The following is a 23546-nucleotide window of genomic DNA, read 5'->3' as shown; positions in this document are numbered from 1 at the left end:
CCACACAAACAAACAGTGCTGTGCTATGGCACAGAGCAACTGAGGCAGCTTCTCAGCTTTTTATGGAGCTTTGACCCGAAGGACTTTCCATCATGTGCAGATGTGCACACTGCCATGCACATGCATGTACACGCTGGCCAGGGAAGTTGTGGTGTAAGCTAGATGCTCCACACCATGAAGCCCTGGGGACCCTCAGGATCCAGAGCATGACCTCCAGATTTTTTCCTTTCAGGTAACATGCATTCAGCCTGTATTCAGGTTCCCTACAAATTCCCTGTCACTTTAGTGTGGATAGCACCAGAACCTTCTTGGGTCTTGAAAGGAAAAGCCATAGGTTACTCTCTCTGTTATCTAACTGTAAACCCCTTATCTCATTGTAGGAGCAGATGGGGTAGCCAGCAACTGCACAGAGAGCCAGGGACAGACATCTTGCAGGTAATGCAGACCTGGGGTCCACTTGAGTACTCGCAGACCCATATTATGCTTCCCAAGAACTCTAGCAGGTTGACTCCAGCACAGCCCTGAAGCTGTTCCAGCATACATAGCATGGTATTTTTATTGGAGCACCACCTTAAGGGCCATTCATCAGACAGCAATACCAAGGCCCTACATCTTCCAGCAGTAGCATGTTAAACATGTAAAACACAGCTCTTCTCCCACCTGCCGCCCTGCACAGCTGAACCATCCCAGTCTGCATCCTGAAAGAGCCCAGAAGAGCTTGCAAGGTGTAGCAGGGCTACAGAGACAGGCCTGCATGGAGTTAGAGCTTGAAGGGGGAGAGATGTCAATATGATCTCCAAATCTGAATTTAAAAAAAAAAAAAACCAAAAAAAAAAACCTTTGAAATTGAGCAAAAATAATTATAGTTCCCAAACTACCTATATATTTTGTTGATGACACTGAGATGTTCTCCAAGCAAATAATCTTCTCCCACACTGAAAACAAGCCTGACCCTGGTAATGCACACTTTCAGTAAGGAACCCACAGACGATATAACAGGGACATTTTCATTTCCATAATGTGAACAAAACAAAGGACACAATTGCATCTCCTAAACATGAAAGACATCAACTCTCTTTAAGCAATAAAGCTGACAAATTTTCCCACCTAGTGTAGAGGAAAGTGGAAGAAAAAAGGCCAAGCCTCTCCCTCTGCTGATAAATAAGGCTAAGAACATTCCAGAAGAGTTACTGCACAAAATGTACAAAAGAGCTTAAAGGATTTTGGCACCCAGCTTTCGCTGAACATCAGCTAGAGGTGGATGACTAACTCTCCTGCACCCCTTCAAAAATCCTCCTGAAAACTATACTCACTTCATCATCTCAGTTAAATTTTGTCTTCTGCTTGCATATCACATATCCCATCAAACTTGAGACTTGCCACTTGAAACAGAAGACTTACTACCAGTAAACATGTCTTTTCTAGCCTGACTCCAGCATGACTCTATTCATCAGTAATAAACTCTGAGTATAAATCTTTTTTACTGCTGTACTTCTCCGTGTGTCAGAAATTCACATACAGATTTGGTATAAGCAAGTCCAACTTCCTCTGGAAGTTTAGGAGGCAAAGTCTGCAATGACAGGACATTGTAAGTTATATATGACTGTAAAAACATTCAAGTGACAAAATATACCTATTTGTTATTCAGGGAGAGTATCAAGACAGCAATTCATGCTACGCTTTTCAGAACAACTAAACCTTTATAGCTGGGACAAAACATTCAAAAAATTTCAGATCTCACTAAGACACCAGAGGAAGTGACCAGGTTTTAATAGGAATTCAGTCCACAAATTGTCTACTAGGAGCTCAACATTTTATTAAAGTCCAATTCCAATTGTGATCAACTCTACTGAAAATTTAAAAATTAGCTCATGAACTCTCTTTAAGGTCTATTCCTTAAGGACAGCATGATAGGAGGACATAAAGACTTTAAATTATACCTCTATTAGCTGTACTTCACCTCTTCTTTTTTTTTTCCTACTATTATTTCTATCCCTACAAATTTAAGACATTTCCTGTCCACCACATTCACAGGCCTGTAAGCCACCATTTCACCCCAATTTATGGAAAAGATGATATGGAGAGAAAAGCAGTCCAAACTCATGACTTGACCGGTACATGCATACTGCTTAACCATAAGCTTGGGTGCTAGTCTACCATATGGTACTTAGGCCGTCTGCAGAAGACACGTACTCTAAGTCACAACTGTTTCCTTCAGTATGTAATATTTAGTCCAAATGCCTAAAAGTGGTGCTGCAATGTTATGGATGGCTTAGGTTCCCTTTAAGGGTCTAGCTCAGAGGGTCTCTGAAAATCAGCCACCTGCTGTCTGGGAATAGGTGCAAATTAGTCTTATCATATAGAAATAAATAATTGCTTCTTAATACAATCTTCCTCCACTGATTGTCCAGTAGACAGTGATTCTTTCTTTAATTCTGCTTTAAGAAGCATCTTCAATTAAGGAGTAAAGGACCCCTTCTGAACTTGTCATTTCAACTTGAGAAAAATAACTTGTTAAGTTCCTGGTAGTCAAACTATCAACTTAGGCAGTTATTAAGGACCAATTAGTTGCAATGCAGTTCTGAAAGAAGTCCTTAAAAACACATATATGAATAGAACTTAAATTCTACCAGTAATAAGCAGAAAGAATTTTACACTGTAATCATGATTCTATCTTTAGAGAATTATATAAAACAAGCTTGTTCTTGAATCTGACAGGTTTGAACAATATATGTTTGAAAAACATATTTTTGTTTAGTAATCAAGAAACATCATTCAAAAACAATACAACAGCTCAGAAATATACACCTTTATCCTCAGTAATTGGCAAAATCAATACCTTACTGCATGAACTACAGTATCTGTTCCTGGGGGAACAATAAATTGAATCTACTTGTGAATATTGGTGAATAACACCCTAAACTTTTGCAGAACTCCATTTGTCATGTATGATATACCACTATCATTTTTTTATTATTATTTCATGATGCAAGTGTCACTTGTTGGTCTCATCTTCCTGCAGAAAGCAAATTGTTTTGATGAAGGCCAACTGTACGAGATGGGAAAAAAAGGGCAGTCTGGTCATGATATTTCAATTCAATGGATAACCATCCTATATGAATGCCATGAGCAGCAGCCTTCCTGATCACAGAGTATCTTAATGCAGTGACCCCAGAAGGGAAATGCTCTCATCTCTGAGATTTACCTTAGGGATATTAAAACGTAAGTCAGAGTGGAGAAGATTGAATACAAAGCATGTTTCAGCCCTCCTTGCACAGAGAAATCGACTTAAAGAAGACAGCTTTTTATTTGTGTTGCCAATTATATTATTACGATAACACCTAGAATTTCCCCTTCCCCTTAACCCTGTCTTACCCTGTTAAGAACTCATTGTGTTAAATACTGGAGAAATCAATAGATAGAAGCCCCCATGAATAAGAGTTCAATTGAAACAAAATGCAAACAGTGAGACTGAATGGAGTAAGAAGGTTGGGGGAAAAAATCTGCAGTTATTGCCTTAGACTATGGTCATTACAGAATTTGTTGTTTGTAGGGAAGAGATGAGGAAAGGGCAGTGGATAAGTGACCTGACTTTGGGAACTTCTATATAGGATTGATGACATGGAACAAAGAGCACTATTGTCTGCAGAAGTGCTTAGACAAGCAGTGGAAATTGATGTTGTTGTCAAGAATGAGGGGCATTCACAAGAGAAAGTATGAAGGAGAAGCTGTGACATCGCTTCAGGACAAGAACCTGTGATGTACCTTGACTGGTGTTTAAGGTTCAGTTTTCTGGATACTGAAGTTACAAGCTTCTTTAAAAGAGAACAAGCATACAGTCTCCCCTCCAAATTTCTAGGTTTTGTAGGTAGGGAAAGACACATAAATGTTTCCTAAGAAATTAATGCTATGGAATCTGTTTGCTTTTGCAGACAGCACAAAGAGATTTGAACCACAAGTATCATACACTTCTTCAAAATCCCACTGGGTAACCCCAGCTTTAGTAAATACAGTGTTCTGGGTGAAGCTAGCACAGATCTGCATTATTGATATATGTCTGGTATGTAGACCTGCCACATGTGATGTAAATCATCACATTTAGTAAGAAGTCTAACAACCCCTGCTCCTTCTCAGCCCCAAGATTCTCTTGAATGGAAAAGTAAATGTTCTCCAAAATGTCCACCTGTTATGTTAATATGGTATTAAATCAATATCTATCTCTAATGCCTTGTGCTACTTAGTCTGGTTTGGGTTTGGGTTTGTTTTGTTTTGGTTTTTTTTCCCAATTTCCTATGTAAGTCATTGTTTTATTAAACAGATTTGATCACCACATAGCAATCTCTGTCTGAGGTTGAACCACTACTAGTTCAACCACGGATCTTTAGACCTTTCACATCCTTTAAAAGTGAGCTAGGATGTCTCATCAGAGCAAATAGAATTTGCAAGATGAATTTGAGTGTCCGTGTCAAAAAGAAGTAGCAGTAAAACAGAAGACTGATGCATATAAAAAAGACTGAAGCAGCTACCGTTTTATATTTTAGTTCAATGCTCAAATCTCTTCTGTACTGAAAGCTGTTAAATCTTTTTCCTTTGATCATGATTTGTGAACATTTCACTTATCACTTGCACAGATATTTTTTCATAATTCCAGAGGAAACAGAACTGCCCATATGCTATGGTCGTGCTGTAGTCTTCTGAGCTGCAATTATATTTTTTTTTTTTTTATATTCAAGATACCCTTCTGGGTAACTGTCAGGAAGCAGCAAGGGCCAGGGGCTCAGTCCTGAGCTGAAATGGGGCCCTGAGGCTCTGGGCAGGGGGTGCAGGTGGAGTCCCAGGTGAGGTCAGGGGTGCTTGGGGCCCTGATATCAATCATTTCAAAGGCTTTTCGCCCCTCGGGTGTAGCATATTATCTTCCACAAGAATGCACATGAAACTTGCTCTGTGTATTTGAGTCATCTTTCATCCTAAAGGACATTGTAAAGGACACTGGTCACTCCCTGGGAAAATTAAAATTCATGAAGCTAAGGCATTCTGTTAATGGTTTTGGTCCTTCTCTTTTCCTTTCTCATGTCTTTCCTCTTGTTTTCCTCCCAACACACACCTCCCAGACATGGAGTAGTTTGACGAGCTTGGTAGAAGCTGAAATATTAAATTCACTTTGAACTATTCAAAGAAACGGGAAAGATTAAAACCACTTACACCTCCAGGTCAATTGCTCAGCTGCTTAACCTACAATAGCAAAAGCGAAGAGGAGACAGTGCTGTGAGAGCCAAAATGGTGCATGGAGGTACAGTGACCCGCTTCAGCTTTCAGGCAGCCACTTGGCCCTGGTTTCAGTGATGGCTGCAGTGGGAACGAGAGGAAAGGAAGAGCACAGCATAAATTGCTGAAGCGATGTGACAAGCCTGTTTGGAAACAAACAGTTAGTGACTGGCTGGCAGAATTAGCAAGAATCAATCATGCAGTAAGTTCATTGGAAAAAGAAAATGAGAGTAACAAGAGATGAGCTAAACAGTAGCTAAATAAGGTGGAGAGGCAGAGTCTCAACAGGCTGGTGAGAAGCAGTTGCTGGAGGATATTATAGCCACTGAGGCAGAATTTTAGCAAGTGTTTAAGCATAGGGGCAGCATCAGAAAGTGGGTCTGAGCTAGGAAAACACTGCCGCTCGAGTGTGGGAATGGCTCTGGTCAGCGCTCATTCCAGCAGAGCACAGCAAGGGATTGATCATAGCTCTCTGCATGCAAGAACAAATCTGATTAACCCCCAGACGGATAGACTTATATTTTTTAACTACTGCGTCATGTACACTCCCACTGCCTTGCAGTAGAACACAGGTCAATAGAGCTTACAGCCTTCAAGGGCAGAAAGACTTTCATATCCGTATTTCTGTGGCTTGACATGAAAACTTATTTTTACCTGCCCAATACAACCTAATTACATGATCTTATGCTGATGTTTAACCCAGTTATTTCATCCACAATAGTCTCACCTGGTTCAAGAGACAGTAATCATAAAACTCTGGAAAAGTATATTTCCAAAGGATAACTTAGCCCATTTATTAGTAAGGAAACAAAAGGAAGACAGCGTATAACCTAATGGAAAAATACAGACTGAAACTTCTGTTTACTTGCATTAAAAATGTTTAATTGTTTTAATAACAGGCTCACTGGCAAACTTCTAATTTGGATCTATTATCTTCCTCATTAGAATTCCAGTGGCAGGGTGAGCATACGGGCTGCTTATTATACAGGAGTTCATTATCAAAATCTACCATAGATTGATTATCAATAAAGTGTTTTTCATTTCCTTAGAACCCTCATCACAGCACTTTTTTATTTATTATCCTTCCACTCTCTTTTCTTTATCTAATCAGCCTGTGTTGAATCAGCTGCTAAGCATTCAAGAGCAAATGGTGTCTTCAGCCTCGTAACCATTAAAAGTCCATAGGAGCTATCATTCAGACCAAATGTGTTATTGTTCCTCTAAAGATGCAGCTCTCCTTTCATTTTTAAATACCTATGCATCAAGAGTGTAATGATACCAAATGATGACCAAATGCTTTTTCAGATAGATATAGAAAACATGCCTCAAACACAGAGTTCGCCCTTCTGATCTAGGAAGTCGGAGTGTGTACATGCACCTCGGCACCCTCCTCCTCACTAACGCTGGAGGGCAAATATTGCCTGTGCTGGATTGCTGCTGGGAGAGAGCAGGGCCCAAGAAGCGACCCAGGCAAGCTGGAATGCACTAACTAGATGGCCGAGGTTCAGTTGCATGCAGCTGGTCTCTCCGGGCGCCTCTCTGATTAACAAGGTTGTGTTAGAAAACAACACATGGCATCTGAAGTTCCTGCTCATTTGCAATCAGTGAAACTGAATTACTCAAACCTCCTCCGGGGCTGTGATTGGTAGGAAACAAGGGAAAAACACGGGTAATGTTTAAGCACCATCTTTTGTACATGAAAGTTGTCAAAGTTCATATAAATAAATTGTAGAAAGAGGCAGCTCTGGGCACTCTTTTCAGTGGAAAAGAGGGAAAATAATTCTGGAGGTTTAAAGGAAGGCCGCAGAGCATCCTGTGCTACTAAACAGAGCAAACACTACATGCAACACCTATTTGGGCTGAACATACCAGAGGGAACTGAGATGACTGAAAAATTTTACTAGCTCTGACAAAGTTCATTTATATGACAAGCTAGTTACATCCTCTGAGTCTTAGTACCAGTGGGTGGAGATAAAATAAGAGATATCTACCTCCCCTACAAGCTAAAGAGGGGAAAACCTAATTTCTGATCTTTGATTTTCATCCTAGCTATTTTTATTCACCTACAGTGTAATACCTTGTGCAGTACAACATTACTCAGAGCTTTTGTATTTTGATCTTACAACCGATGAGAGTCTAATGACTCGACTGATTTAACCGAAGCTGATGGTTCTGCTGGCTGAAGACTACGGCAGAAGGGAATCTCCCCTCGACAGCTGACACCGATGTCGCCCAATTTCAAGTTGTGAGTGAAGTTTCAAAGTGGACACGATGGTGGTACCAGAGCTCTGGCTCCAAACAGGACAGCCACCTTGGAAGAGGAACAGCATGGTCATACGTCTGATGCCCTGCTGGGGTTTTGCTCCTCTGAAAAAAACTGTTCATGTTTTACCCCCAAAAAGGCACCTACATATCCCATTCTCAAGCATTTTTTTATGACTGGAGGAAAGAAAAAGCTGTAAAAACTACAGAGTACCTAAAAAATGGGAGAGAAGTATGTTTGGAAGTGGTACTGTATCTATTTATGGTATTTATTTAAGAAAATTTGCTTGGCAAGTGACATCTTGGTGATTCTTTCATCCCAAAGGCAGGAATTTTAAGGACACAAAACTATTGTCTAACTAAAAGCTATCTAAAACTTTCTATCAAATGCTGTCTTCTTAAGGCTATCTTTACAAAGCGACTGTCTCAGTCCCTGCCTTTCCATCAAGCTTTACCAGAACTGACCCTGCGGCCCTGTCCTCTGTGTTTTCCTGCCACAGATCTACAGAAATAACTTTCCTATCCATCTGAAAAGCTGCTCTTGTTCTTCTTATACCTTGGACCACAAATCCAGACAGAGTCATGAGAGCCTCAAATTACTTAACATTCCTAAGAAAAATATATGGCAGTCAAATATAAATGTGAAAACAGAGAGAGGAAGGATCCTGTTTCAGAGAAGATGCATAAAATAAAATACTTTTTTTTTGTTGCTTTGTTTATATTTATGTAAACCAGGGAGGTTTTTTGTAAGCAGATGCTTTCTCAGCATTGAAAAAGGCTTCTCATATAATACGCAAATAACCTACACAAAATTTTTTAGCCAAAATGTTGGTAAAATTTAACCAGCATTAAATACACCTGCGCAAAAAGACCGTAGGTGGTTTATACTAGCTGAAATAAGAACTATAAACTATATAAACTAAAGCCTGAGGGCTCAAACTGATCAATGCTGGAAGCCAAGGAGGATTTATATCCCCTTATATAATACTGTATTCCTGTCTAGGTAGTCTGTGAGCTTTTTCTGCCCTCTTTGACAAGCTAGTATGCTTGATGAATCATTGTTTGTTTTCTTGTTTGGCAATTCCCATGTTCTTATAAAGAAAATAACATATGACAAGGTCAGGAATATGAACACAATTATAAAAGAAGCTTGACAGATCAGATAAAACTTCTAGGGTATAAAGGGAAAAAGTAAATAAGGAGTTTGAGAATGGACATTAGTGTGGATAGTAGGAACGCAAGCGGCAATAGACAGCTCCAGTCCTGGAAAGGCACAGCAGTCAGTTGGTTGTCAGCAACAGAAAAAAGAGGGGAGAAGTAGGTATTGTTACCTGGTAGCAATCTAAGCCACGAACAGTAAGGCATAATATTTTTATTTTTTTTAAAAAAAGGCCAAATTTAAATGAAAGAGAAAAAAAGGAACCAAATTCCAAGCTGGTGTAAATGAAAATAAATCAACATTGATGTCAGCCCACCTACAGGGCGTGCTCCCTGCAAGGATCTGGTCTGGATATGCCTCAATCAGTGTTCAAAACTGTGTTCAAGCCAAGGGCGCAGGGTTCATCAGGAAAAGAAAGACTGGGATGAGTAGACTCAGAATGGAGAAAAATAATCAGAAACAGCATATCAGGTTTCAGGTAAGCAAAGCAAAGAAAGTCTTCTTGAATGAAAAGCAATTTACAAGTGAGCAAAAGAAAAAATAACATGATCGAAGGAACATCAAGTCTTTGGAACAAGAGGGGAAAAGTTCAATAAAAATTAAATGTTTTTGATATAAATTGTGGCAAATGTAAAAGAATTTGGGCTGACAGTGAGAGATGGGTGCACAGGAACATGATGTAGAAGAGAGAGAAGAGCTGAGGTGGAAAGAGATGGTATTGCTGTCCTGGTGCTGGGGTGGGACTGTGATGAATAGCATCTGTTTAATTTTCTGGTTTGCAGTTAGTGATTTTTATGTTCCTTTGAAAAATCAGTGGCTGGGCAGCAGGTAGGAAGACTGCTTGTTTGCCTTGCGTTGACCACTGGGCTTTGGCAAAAGAGGAATATTTTACAGACGGGGCAGTTGCTCCTCTTCTGACAGCGACTGAACTTGCTCAGCGGGAAAAAGGTGCAGGAGAGCAGAGCTGGGCAGCTGGGAAGGGACAGACTTGGCAGGCAGGGAGCTGCTAAGGCACAGAAACGGGCAGAGGGGAGCAGGAAACAAACATGTAGTCAGCCCAGAGCTAAAGAAAAGAGAATTTTCCAAGGTACCTGGTGGGATGGTGGAAGTTGATCCAAACCAGAAAGCAACTGAAATTTGCTAGAAGGAGAATAGGGCTGGAGAGAAAAACCTGCCCAGCCCAGTACAGGAGGTAGAAAGTTTGCAGTCTCGTATTTTCAGCACTTTTTGAGTTTCTCACTTAAAAAAAAAAAAAAAAAAAAAAAACCAAAAAAACCCTTACTGTTCTAATCTGTTCTAATAAGAAATAGTGTTCAATATTCAATGTAATCTGGCATTTTTTGCAGTAGTTGCTTTAAGAAAAAGAGGCAGATAGCAGCTTCTCTTCCTTCTGGCAGATTCTGGCCACTGCTATCAGAGTGAGGACATTTTCAGTTCAGCACAGACTTTTTAGGTGATCTTGTGGAATGGCCTTTTCATTTCTTCTTCTGTCCCGAGTTTCTGATATGTAGTCAGTGTATGACAGTAAATCCTTGCTTAGTTCTGGAAATTGTACATATCCAGATAAGTAGTAAGAAACTACCTTTGCATGTCCCTTAAGAATTTGTCCAGTTTGTCTCATTTGACACTGCGGCAAAAGCTTTTCCATTAACAAAGTACAAAGATGTCCTAGCTTTTAGGTGTAGTCTAATACATATTAGTACTAGTGTAGGTATGCAAAATAGAAAAGATTAAACAAATAAAAAAAGGAAAGGAGGATATCAGTGGTTTAGTAAACCTAATAGTTTAGGCAGCTGTAGTTATTATGTACGTTTGTACCCCACAGTAACAACGTAAGAAACATCAAGCGGCCACGACTCTTTGGTTAGAGTCACACTTCTGAATTCACTCCAAAACACAGCGATAAGCCTTTGTAGCACACTGCCACCAGAAACCTGGAAACCTCCAGGGAGGTTTTTAGATGAATCAGAAGACTTCGTCCTTGAACGGAACTGGGATCTAACCCTTAGCTCAGTTGTCTGCACTCAGTCTTAACTCAGCTACTGCAGAGCTGCTTTGCAGCATTGCTTTTATCTATGTTTTCTCTAAAGAATAACGGCCTAATTTTCCACAATTTATTCAGATGAGTAGTCCCACTGATTTCAGCAGGAATGCATGGGAAAATGAAGTGCCTCCGAGACTAGGATTAAATTTTAAGAAGAGGAAGGGAGCGCTGGAGGTGGAGTGGCTGCAGCTACGTTGCTTCTGCCAGCTGGAAGCGATGATTCCTGCAGGCACACGACCCTGGCAGCAGTGAAAGCGGAGGGGAACTATCTGTCATGAGCTTGTTGAGGCCTCGTGTCCTTGCCATTCTGAAAATCCAAAGGAAGACCCGCTGCTTTCTTCAGGCTCCTGCATAAGAAGACCACGGAGCTTTGCTCTGAGCTGTAAGTTATCTGGGCATCCCATTCCCTTTAGCACAAAGAGAGAGAGAAAAAAAAAAAAAGATTAATTCCTAACCCTTCTAAATGAGGTTTACAGACCTGTTGCACTGGAAGACATCTAACCCTGAGGCTGGAAGTTTGTCTGTGAGAATGCCTCTCCGGCCAAACGCAAACAGTGCATGACTGAATCATGATGTCATTGTATTATTATCGACTGAACTATGAAACGTAAACTTCATTTGCAGGAGCACAGCAAAGTAATGCACTGTGCTGGTTTTGTCTGGGAGAGAGTTAATTTTCTTCACAGTAGCTAGTGTGGGGCTGTGGTTTGGGTTTGTGCTGGGAACAGTGCTGGTAACACAGGGATGGTTTCGTTACTGCTAAGCAGTGCTTACACAGAGCCAAGGCCTTTTCTGCCTCTCACACCACCCCACCAGCGAGGAGGCTGGGGGTGCACAAGGAGTTGGGAGGGGACACGGCCGGGACAGCTGACCCCAACTGACCCAAGGGATATCCCATACCATATGACGTCATGCTCAGCATATAAAGCTGGGGGAAGAAGAAGGAAGGGGGAGATGTTCAGAGCGATGGTGTTTGTCTTCCCGATGGACCCCTGCTTTCCTGGAGATGGCTGAACGCCTGCCTGCCCATGGGAAGTGGGGAATGAATTCCTTGTCTTGCTTTGCTTGCGTGCGCAGCTTTTGCTTTACCTATTAAACTGTCTTTATTTCAACCCATGAGTTTTCTCACTCTCACTTTTCCTATTCTGTACCCCATCCCGCCGTGGAGGAAGTGAGCAAGCGGCTGCGTGGGGCTGAGCTGCCGGCTGGGGTTAAACCATGACATGCACTTTCTCAAAAGTCAACACGTATACTCATGTAATTCCATTGCTTGGATGTCTCCACCTCTGTTTTGGTGTGGATCTTGTTTAGGAAAGAATTCTGATAAGTAGGCTGAAGAAATGCAGCAGATTAGTATGTTAAGAAAAGTGGCATATTAAATTACGTGTACATTGCATTAGCAGCCACTGTCTTTGCACTACCAGGCGGTGCCATGTCTGCTTTGTGATTTTTTTAGTTGAGCAGTTATAAACGCAGGGAGTAAAAATTTTAAAAAGTGCACCTGTATTGCACCAATAAAACAGGCAATTTTGTGCCTAACAGGCCATACAAATGCACTCTCATGCTCTTGAGGATTTTCTGAGCACAAACATTATTATGGACCTAACTGAGATTGAAGTAACAAATGGTGCAGCCTGTAGCCATGGTTATCTATTTATAATAATAATCTTTCTCTCTTGAAAGCTGTATCCAACCTGTGACATGATTTCAAGGTAAAATTAAAGAAATGTGTTTCTTCAAATGGAGTTTGGGTTGATGCAGCCAGAGTTGGCTGGCTGAAAGCTAGTCTAAATCCTTTACTGCAGTCTGAATTTCCAGGGAAACACCGTACTTTGAACCAAAGTCCTGTACAGCTGGGGAATGGAATAAAGAGGCTATAATAAATTGTGTTACTCTATTAAGAGCTAAGAATCTATCAAGATGCTGCAGCAAGTGTCTTGCTTTTTAATTATGTAAGATACCATCTTTAAACATAGAGGAAAACTTTGTTCATGACTTGTCCTTCTGCCATAAAAATGTGCTGTATTGCTGGCATTCAAAGGTACATTATTCTTAATGACCCATTTCAGGCCACAAGTTCACAAGTGCTTTAAGCTAGCATTTGCCAGCATTGCCATCAAGAAAAACATCCTGCCGGCTTCCTCCACTTCTCCTGCCTGCCGTTGTGCTTCTGCACCCCAGCACAAAGCTACGTGCAGCTGACTGGGACAGGGAGCTGATACAAGCTAAATCTGAACTGGGAGTGGGAGAGGGTGCAAAAGGCTCACTGCACTATTGCGTGAGAAGTTTAAGCACAAGGGGGAAGGCAATGAACTGGCAGGGTCAGGTACAAGCTGTTGGGGAAGGGTGTACTGCAAGGCTGCTGCTTTGAGCACCAGTGACAGCTGATGGCATTACGGCATGCAATTCCACTGTCCTCGCCAAGAAACACTCAGCACCCTCCTCCTTCCCTTCATCCCCAAGAAATCTTCAAACACTGAGAGAAGCAGTCTGGACATAGCCCTAACCTTGTAAATGTATGCCTCAGGCATTTGTTAAATCACTTATGGATACTCCCAAACCTACAGAGAAACTGTAATGTACATCCTCCAGAGTTTTCCTTTGCACACTGAAAACAAGCCTATTCGCTTTAGAGCTGTCCAAGCAAAATATCAGTTGTTTGGTGTTAAATTCATGTTGACTCTGTCCTAGGAACTTCTTTTCTGCTCTCCTGCAAGAGTAATTGGGAAATTATAATACAGCTTTGGTGTAACCTAAGAGCTGTGTGCAGTGTGTACATGGCCTACGTTGCATCCTATGCTTCCACAGGGAAAGCGATTCTACATCCTGAATTACAATCTGTTCAGAAACAGTATCACGTGAATGCTCTGTGGGCAATATTCATCACTTTGTCTCCCATCCCAGCACATCAGAGCAACAGCTCTGCTAAGGAATTTTATATCTAAGGAGGCAAAGCAGGATTTCTGATTACCGTTTTGACAAATGTTCTGTTTTACATTACTTTTTAATGGAGATGAGTTCAGAAAAGAGCATCTCATTCTTCTACAAGATGAAATAGGAGTGGGAGGAAATATTCATCAAGAGCTGATAGGTGATGACATGCCTGTTTTGGAGTGGGCATTACCTAAGGAGAAAGGCCTTTGTTTCTCTAGGAGGGAAGGGGAAAAAATGTCCAGTGAAATAGAAAACCTGCATGATGATTTCATTATGTCAGGTCAGCGATCCAGTTAGATGGACTAGGACAGTTAGTGCCAGCAAATCTTCTGCCTAAACACGTAAAGGAGGAGGTTACTCACCCTTCCAGGCCTTTTGAAAATGACTGCAGGCATTCTGGATCCTTTTAAGCACAGTTAAAGAGGGCAGATGTCCTTGCTGGTCACATATAGTTAGGCAACTTGTTGCCTGGAAACACATCCCAGTGGTTTAAGCACTATAAAGAGTCAATTAAAAAGCTGTCTTTGTTCCAAATTTCAAGTATTCTCTTGTTTTCATCTTTTACCTTCTTCAAGGCAACCGTTCTATATTTTGTAAATTAGCCATAAAACGACGTTAAACTGATGAAATCCCTCAATGCTTCCCTCAGTAAAAGCAGACAATGGTAATGAGGAATGGGTACTTGAAACAGCGCAGCCAACTCAGCAGAGGTGTAAAGGAGTGAGCATCCTTTTGTCCATCCCATCTTGATTGACTGAGTAGCAGAAAGATGTGGGATAAGGGAAAGATCACTTTAAAGTGCCTGAGAGGTAAAAGTCAGGAAAATAAAATAGCGGCGGAAAGCCATTAAGGGATCTGGCTGCGGGCAGCACACTTGTGTTTGCATAAGGGCTGTCCTTCAGACAGCAGTGTCAGTGTGCTTGGCCCTTTATAGAACATCAGAGACTCCGAGGCTCAATTTAAAATAAAACCTGATCAAACACTGCATGTAATCTATGCCTACCCTGAAGTGAAGGGAAGTACTCCTGAGGAATGAGCTCCATGCTGCTTCTGAATTACAAACACCTCAGCCCAGATCACAAAGAGACAAGGTGCTCAGTCTCACAGGAGCCTGCCTGAGATACTCGCTGCCCAGGGGTAAATCTTTCTTCCCTGAAAGCAGCAGGCTTCATCCAGTTCTTTCATGCAGTTGCTTAGTGTTTAACTCACCTACGATGCAGGCCGTTTCATTCCCTTCATCTCTGCACATTTTGAAACGCTGCAATTGCAGAACTACCTCCTCAGAGGGGACCGAACTGCTGGCCAGGCTGAGGACAGTCTGTCGCCCTTGTTCAAGATGGGTCATGGTGCAGCCATGGCTGCAAAACTAACCAAGGCACAAAGAAAGCTCACAGCAGTGAACCTGGATTGCTACCTTCACTGCAAGGGACTGCGTCAGGGAGGGGATGTCCTGCATTTCAGATCCCACTGTAAGCATTTTACAACCCGGTTAGCATTTTATGCAAGATGCTGCATAACATATCAACAGTCCTCAGAAAAGGACTGAAACTCAGGATTTTCCTTTCCTCTCTTTTAAGTGAGGATCCTGATTTCTGATCCAGGAGCTAGGCTGAGAGCATGTCTAACGCACCAAACATCCACGCTGAGACAGATGGTACAGCAGCCACTTTGTGAAACCTGAAAGCACTCAGGTGTAACACAGATGCCAAAATGCTCGATATTGTCAAATATAAGGCATCTGTGAGCACGCACAGAGGCGAAGTTTCATGTTCCTACAGTTATGCAGCAGCTGAGCAAAATGCTTTGGGATTTAGGCATCAAACTGTACTTACGTCCTTCAGAGGGATATAGGATTTGATCTTCAAACCCATGAGTGGGATTACTGTTCGATACTTTGTCACTGCCCCATCTGGAGCCTGCCATTATGGCTCCCTCCGGGAACTCCCGTTTTTAACATGTGGAATCTGCCACTGCAAAGGAACTAAGCTCATTTAATTTGCAGGATTAGAAATCAGTCACACAGGACAGCAGTTTGTGGGGAACGGGTAGGTGTAATGCAGCTTCCAAAGTAACAGAAAAGCCTACAAAGTAGTTTCAATGTAGGGAAATTAATTAGTAGCTATTAGCTTATTTATTAGCTCGTTTCTTACGAACTCCAGACTGGAATCCTGAATGGATTGGAGTATTCTCTCATTCAGTACTGCCACGTTTTATGCCCCAGACATGGAGTCCCTCTTCTGCACACAGGAGGAAATGGGTATCTCGGACTGGAAGGGCTGCAGCAGCACTGGGAACGGTGGGGACAGGTCAGCTAGCAGGCAAAAAAGGAGATGCTGAAGTGAAACCTCTATCTGCAACCTTTCATACACGGAGGTACCACTGCCAAAGGGGGCTCCAATGCCTGAAAACTTTTCTTAGGGTTAAGCACTTACATCAGTCTTGATATAGAGACAATTGTTTCACCTGTGGGGTTTTTGTTTGTGTGTTTGTTTGTATTTAATAGGATAAATTCAGGTGGGATGGAACCTCAGGAGGTCTCTAGACCAACTTCCTGCTCAAAGCATGGTCAGCTTTTAGGTCAGACCAGGTTACTCAGAGCTTCGTCCAATTGGGTCTTGAAAACCTGGAAGGATGAAGACCGCACAAACTCTCTGGGCAACCTACCCCACTGCTTCACTGTTCTCATGGGGAAAAAGGTTTCCTTATATCCCATCTGAACGTCTCTTGTTTCAGCTTATGCCTGTTGTCTCTCATCCTCCTTCCATGCCCCACTGTGCAGGGCCTGGCTCCACCTCCTTGACGCCTCCCTGTAGGCACCTAGGGCAGCTGTTCAGCCTGTCAGAAGGATGTCCCCAGTTCCCTCTGCCTCTCCTCACAGAGAAAGTACTCCGGTTTCCCACGGACATCGTGGCCCTCAACTGAACTCACTCCTGGTTATGTCTCTGCCTGGACTGGGGACCCATAACTGCCTCCCCTCTTTCCTACAATACCCCCACTGGATGATGCAAATATCTGGGAAATAGAAAAGTCCTGTTCAGTGCCTTCGTCCCTTTGTGGAGCCAGCTCCCGAGCCACATCTCAGTGCTCCTAAAAGGTCTTCTAGGTAACCGGTGCAGTAGGATGGGAAGGTGTGTGCTCTGCAGATACACCTGGCCCGTACAGCTGGGGATGGAAGGGCAACCGAGCCACTGCGCCTGATTTTTATCTCCCAGTTGTTTGGGAAAGGGGAGGGAAGAAGCGCGAGTTTTTTCCTGCTGCATTTCTTTGTTTTAACTTGAACAGCTGCTTCATTCAGTTGAGCTTTATCGTTTCTCATCCAGTATGATTTTGAAAGTCACAGCTTCTCCAGCTGTTTTGCATGGCTCTAAGCCTTAAGTTTCCTTGTTAAGATGAATTTCATTTTCCAACTATTGATCTTACCTTCTAAATTTTTCATTCTCTCTTTGAAGTTGCAGCCAAATAGAAATGTTCCTGCCATTGACTGATTTTCTCACATGAAAATTAAGCTCAGTATATACTGGTATGTAAAGGTAATGAAATCAGATCATCATCTGAGAAAAATCAAAGCCTTTACCAAGTAACTTTTATGAAATTATTTTCTGTTTTCCTGTACAATGGAGGGCCAAAATCTGTATTCCTGGCCTAGGTGTGGCACTACTCAGATGATAAAGATATTCTGATTGTGTATAACTTGTTAATGATTTTGTTTACTCTCATAGATTCACTTTCAGCAGATTAATGATTGTTTTCTTTCTAGAGAAGATGATTCAGTAATAATCCTTTTGGGTCAGAAAGAAAAACTTACTGGATGGAATTGCTAATGTTTAGGTGAAATATTGCACAGGACAGAATTATAAATTAATGCCACACAGACGTATTGGAAATGCCTAAAATTCATCTGAGAGACTTGTTTTCGTACATTTACTCTGCTGTGAACTTGGGAAAAGTATTTAGAGTCAGGTGATGATCATTAGTCAACTATTAGATTAAGAGGTAGGAAATGTTGACTTCATGGACCCACAGGACTTTGTAATTAAATTTTCTCCTATTTTTAATCAGTGTAACTCTAATTATAAATTCATAAACAAGCTTACTGATCAAACCCCATGCAAATTGTTTCTGCGCACAGCGCCTCAGTTGCAGGGAGGGTGTTTGTCATAGAACTGAAGGGATGAGCAAGAGCTCTATTTTATTGTAGTCAGGACAACTCTTACTTATTGCAGGAAAGCCAGACTTTCTAGACATCTAGTCTAAGCTCTGCAGCCTGATCCACCTCCTGGATCCATCCTGAGGTGGATGTTTCAGTGTCCCCACCGTCAGTGGGGAGCCCTCGGGATCCCAACACCTCCCAAGAGAGCAGCTCAGGCCAACAGCAGCCCAATGGTGGCCAAGGGGCCAGGCACAATAAATGGGATGTTGCCTGGAACCTGACAACATCAGAGCACGGGCACTGTTGTGTCTGAGGAGTACCGGCCTGCAGGATGCAGCCAGTGCTTGTAGAGCCTGCTCCACAGTTGTGGTAGTCACCTTGCTTGGGAAGCAGGAGAGGTGGCTGCCAGCCCATCTGGGTGTCAGAGGGGTGACACTTCTGCTGGGTGTCCCCTCCTGGGCCAGCCACGGGGCAAGGAATGGGCAGGCTCTGCCCTGAGGCCACACAGTAAGAGCGTGCAGCTGGGGCTGAGCAGCTCAGGGGCCGGGAGGGGAATAAATCAGCCTCCGGTCCCCAAAGTCAGATGGGTGCAGAGGCCGTATGGATGGCACTGAATAAAATTTCTCTGTGTACACCCAACTAGCAGGATTTTGCGACAGGAATGCTGGCTACCCTCTAGAGCCCATCGGATTTCAGTTTTCAGCTATCAGTTTTACATGGAAAGCACTCAGATTCCCCAGGGGTGGAAAACAGTATAAAACAAGCAAACAAACAATTACACATCATCTTCATCCGCTCCTAAGCATGTTAATCACTGTAAATGTTAATACAGCGGTTAATCCTCCATTTAATAATGAAAATGCCTGTCTCAAAACCTGTCTGACTTTTATCTGTAAGCTATGATACTACAATGCTGTGGCCATCCTTTGATCTTAGACACAATGGGACTTTGAAAAGCAGCGGACTGTCCATTCTGGCCACAGAAATCTCCTCTCTGATCACAGTGTTTCTGTCTGAACAACCCCACTTCTACGCTGCACTTGCAAACAAAGGTCCTGCCTTCTTTCCTCGCCTCTTCACATCTTTTGTGACCTATTTCCCACCAAAACTTTGTTCTTTTCGGAATGGTAACTGAGAAAAATTTGCAATTTTCCTTCATTTCCTTTTTTTTCCTTTCCCTTTTGATGCCATTGTGGTGACACACGGAACTCGGGACTCTGCTCTCAGCACTGCCTTCCCTCTGGCCCAGTTCGTGCCACCCCTCCCCACCTGCCTGCCTTCCCTCCTCTTTATGCTACTTGGTTTATGATCTCAATGAACATAACTGTTCTGTTTAGGGAAAAAAGATCGCTTTTTCTTTTGATCCACTTCCAGTGCTCATTGTACTACTTCTTATTTCATTCCTTCTACAAAAGTCATTGTTAAACCCCATTTTTTCCAAAGTATATGCCTTTTTTTGATTCAAAAATCACTACTTCTGTGCCTTTTCTTAGGAACTCTTTTATCAGCGCTGGTATCTTTTGTCAACTCCCACTGCATTTTCAATCTCCCTTTCCCTCGGTATGATCCCTGAAGAGGTATGTTTTATTTTTCTTACCTCTCTTCTCCTCAGTGCTCATTTCAAACAGGTTCCAATGTTACAAACATTACAGTTGCTGCAGTCCTTCATATTTCTGGACAAAATACACTTTTTGCCTTCTGAATATTAGTACACTGAAATTCGTTTTGTGTCTGCTTTTCCAATTCATAAATGTCATTATTTTTCACTCTGTAGAAATGAGCGATCCTGCAAGTAGCTACATTCACCCTCCACTAATCTTTGGAGACAGTTTACAGTTTTCCCCTTTAAAAAAATGCCTATGTTGTGATTACTGCTTGCATTTGCGAGGTATTTATTAACAAGACTGAAGATTCAGCATCTTTCTGACCTGTAACTTATTTTTGTACCATCGTTACGAGCCATTTGGAGCTCAGCTTTGCAGGATACCAAGCATAATGCTGCATCAGAGCACTTACTTAAACGTCGACTTGCTGTTCAGCACACGTGCATTCCGCTCCAGCTGTAAGCACCTGTTTGCATATTGAAATTTAAGTACAAAATTAAGTTCTCAGGTGGACCAGGGTTCATTAGCTCAGTCGCAGAGCTGAACCCTATGTTTTCCTCCAGCGCCCAGAGGTGCTGCTCGGCGCAGAGCAGCGTCCATGCGGCATCGAGCTCTCCAGGGCCAGATCTGAAGCACAACATTTTTTGTAGCACCAGCGTGTGGAGATTCTGTGCCCTGAAGTGCTGCCATTTAATTTCAGTAAAGCCGAAGATAATACTGGCAGAAATACCCATCCGCCGATCAGCAAGTTAAAAAGTAGCTGTCTATAGATGTATGAAGCCACCTTACCTGTCTTCCATTGAATAATTCCCCTGTGCTATTCAACCACCAACCCAGATACTCCCCAAATTGAACCAGATTTCCTACACTACTGTTGCAATAATTTTCACATACATCCTAGATTGCTTTTCAATACAATGGTCTGTTCCTTGTAACACAGGAGGAAATACAGCCTGAAATATAACTTTGGAAATGAATAGAATCCAAGTAATTATAAAACCTAATATTGGAATATATTATAGTTATGAAAAGCATATCAGAGAAATTGGAATAAATTGAAAACTGGAAGGAGACAGGATATTAAAAGGACGTAGAAAAGTACAGTGCAGGGATCAAATTTACTAATGTGAATATCTGGACAAACTCAAAAGTGATATTGCTACATATACTAAATGGTTAAGAGAATTTTATGAGGAAATAAAAATAATTGTCTATCTCCTACAAAGCTGTCTCATTCTCTGTTTACAAAAGCAGATGATTAGGGTCCCTTGAAAATCAACTTTTTGACATGCAACTTGACAAGAAGTGGTTGAGTTTCAGTAAGTTATCCCTAAACCAGGCTTTCTTGCACATTTATCTTATCTAATTGCATTTCCTCTCTAGACTATTTCTGCAAATTTCATGAGGACTTTATATTTTTACTCTGGGTCAAGACATTAATTTAGGCTTTCTAAAGTATGTTCCCTTACAGAAAAATGTAAAATAAAAAAGAGAACCACACAAATTCTAAAACCACTTATTCCCTTTATCTTTTAAATAATCCACTACCTTGCAAAGACTAAGTACCAAAAGCTAAATCTAATCTTCAGAAATATATGCCCAGTTTTACAGCACTTCCAAAACACCAAAGCAACTGAAGATTGAATAGTACATTTAAATAAAGATAATATTCTGGAAACTGATTGCTTAAGAGCAGGTTTTGGCTAGCGTTATTTTTAATCCTTTATAATTTTCTAAAAGGAATGGAAGGTGAAGCATGCATTGCAGATTTACATAATTGAGATACAGTTAGACTAAGAGACTGGATTACTAACCACTGGTGGTTGAAACATCCAAGTTAAAGTAACCCCTACAACCACGCACAGTTGCCCCTGACCCTGGATTTACTGAAGTTACCAAAGTTTCCACTTGTAAAATGTCCCAAGCACCTGGTGGTTTTGTACATCAGAAAGTCAGACATCCAACTTGAGCATCTGACTCCGGGAAAATAAGGAGCGACATCACTGTTGCGAGAGTCTGCATTGGCTCCCTCCAGGGTCGGGTCCCAAGCGGCGGAAAGAGTGGCTGTGGCTGTGAGCTTCTTTAAAGGTGTCTTAAAATTATAGTGAGAGCTTGGGCACAGAGCTCACAGCTGAGTTAGGAGCGATAAGGGCCTGAAAGTGGACATTTTGGACATGCTCCAAATGCACGTGGCTTCAGTAAGGCTCACAAGAGTAAGCTGAACAGATGCTGAGAAGTTCATGGGTCCAGGGCCTGCAACAATCTTTTGGAAAGAGCTGTGGATGTTCAATCAAACAGCAGCAGCGGCCCAGCCTGCCCGCACGGCTGCCGAGATTGCAAGGCAAGCTGAAGAAGCTTGTTAAGAAATGCTTCAAGCAAAACTAAACAGAGAATATCATTGTAAGGAGAGAAGGGGAACACTTCAAACGCAGCCTAAAATGATTATTCTGCAAATAAGTGCTGCCTCCAATCTCAGTAAAAATACCTGTTTGCGTAAAGCCAGATGCCGAAAAGAGCGGTGCGCACTCTAACGTGTAAAGCAAGGGGAGAGGTGCCAGAGAAGCACAGCACAGCCTGGGAGGAAATGGCTTCCTGGCTCCATCCCCCTGCGCTGTCCTCATGAAAGCCTTCCTCTGCAGCTTCAGGTGGCAGCTCAGCCTCACCGGGACTAGTTTTGGAGAGGAGGGCACCCAGTCTGTCCCTGGGGGCTTTCCCTTGCCCTCATCCCCAGGTTGCTGCCAGGGCTTGCAGCAGAACTGCCGGCCTCGTGGGGCAGCCGTGGTCACAGCCACAGCAACGCGTGGGGTGTGGGCACAGGAGCCCCTGCATGACATCCCTCCCCGGACACAGTTACCCATTTCAGCAACAAAAATGGGAACTCAGTGGTTCACAATAGAGAGCAGTTTAGGGAATATTTTGCCAAGTTTTTTGAAAACAAAACTTAGCTGAAGTAAAGACGTAAATGCAGACCAGCCAGCCTGTCTGACTAATTCCTTCTTACCTTACAGCCACCGTCACTCCTCAGTTCAGGGTGCAGCAGGACTTGAAAACAGGGGTCCTCTGGAGGGAGCAAGGCTTTGGGTTTTGCAGCGTCTTTGAACACTGTTATCTCCAGCTCCTCCCTGCTGTCTTCTCTGGAAACCCAGGAGTGGAGAAGGCAATGGTCCTTCCCCGGCATACAGGCGATGCTGCCGTGGGCTGGTGAGGAACATCACCCCATCCGGTCTTTTCCAAAGGAAGGGGGCTCAGGCTTGGCAGCCTTCCCCACTGGGGCTGTGGTGCTTCACCCCTGGCATCACAAAGCGGCTCTTTCTTCTGCTGAGTACTGTCCACTACAGGAAGGGCTTTAGCACATGCTTACCACTTTTATGAGCCCGTGATTGCATTGATGTTATATTTCCTCTCCTTGGATGGTTTCGTTTGTGAAACTGCCAGTTCATTAGGAGTTCTTGAATCCTGTAGCCTGGTAGGGGCGATGCTGCCACCGCTCCCTGTTCCCAGGGCCATTCCAAAGGGATTAGGAGGTCCACGCTGCCTACTGGGGATCCATGTGGCTCCAGGGGCTGCTTACACCAGACCTTCTGGTCCCTCCAGCAGCCAGCTCTCAGACCCTCTGGACTCTCCGGTGTCCACCTCGGACTAGGGGGCTCTTTCCCTGACAGGGCTACTGGCATCCCCTCCTGCCTTCCCTTGTGCCTCCATGTTCTTTCATGCATGTGTGGAGATGGGCTTTTATTCCCATAATTTAAAAACTTGAGTTAGTATATACACTTTGTGCTGAAATGAGAATTTTGATTATGGAAACTATAATATTGGTGGGTATTTAAATTTTACTGGCATTCATGTGATCAGTAAAAATATGTACCTTTTAGGAATGTCTTCATATTTCCACACTGTAGTCATAACTTGCTTCAGATGGGCTGAGATTTATCGGAAAGGATTAAGGAAAAGATCATGCTGTTTCTACAGCTGTTGCCTTATGTCTCTGTTTTCTCCAATGCCTGGCCATGTATCCCCCAAATTAGAAAGAGTTTCTCCTTTAGAGCAATTGAAAATCTTGGGAGTGAGATATATAAAGACACGGTGCACCTAGTTTTATATTTTAGACATTTCCAGCTGATTCTTCTA

This window comes from Grus americana, chromosome 1 (genome assembly GCF_028858705.1).
Source record: "Grus americana isolate bGruAme1 chromosome 1, bGruAme1.mat, whole genome shotgun sequence".
NCBI classification, from domain to species: Eukaryota; Metazoa; Chordata; class Aves; order Gruiformes; family Gruidae; genus Grus; species Grus americana.
Note: the sequence above shows the minus strand (reverse complement) of the source record.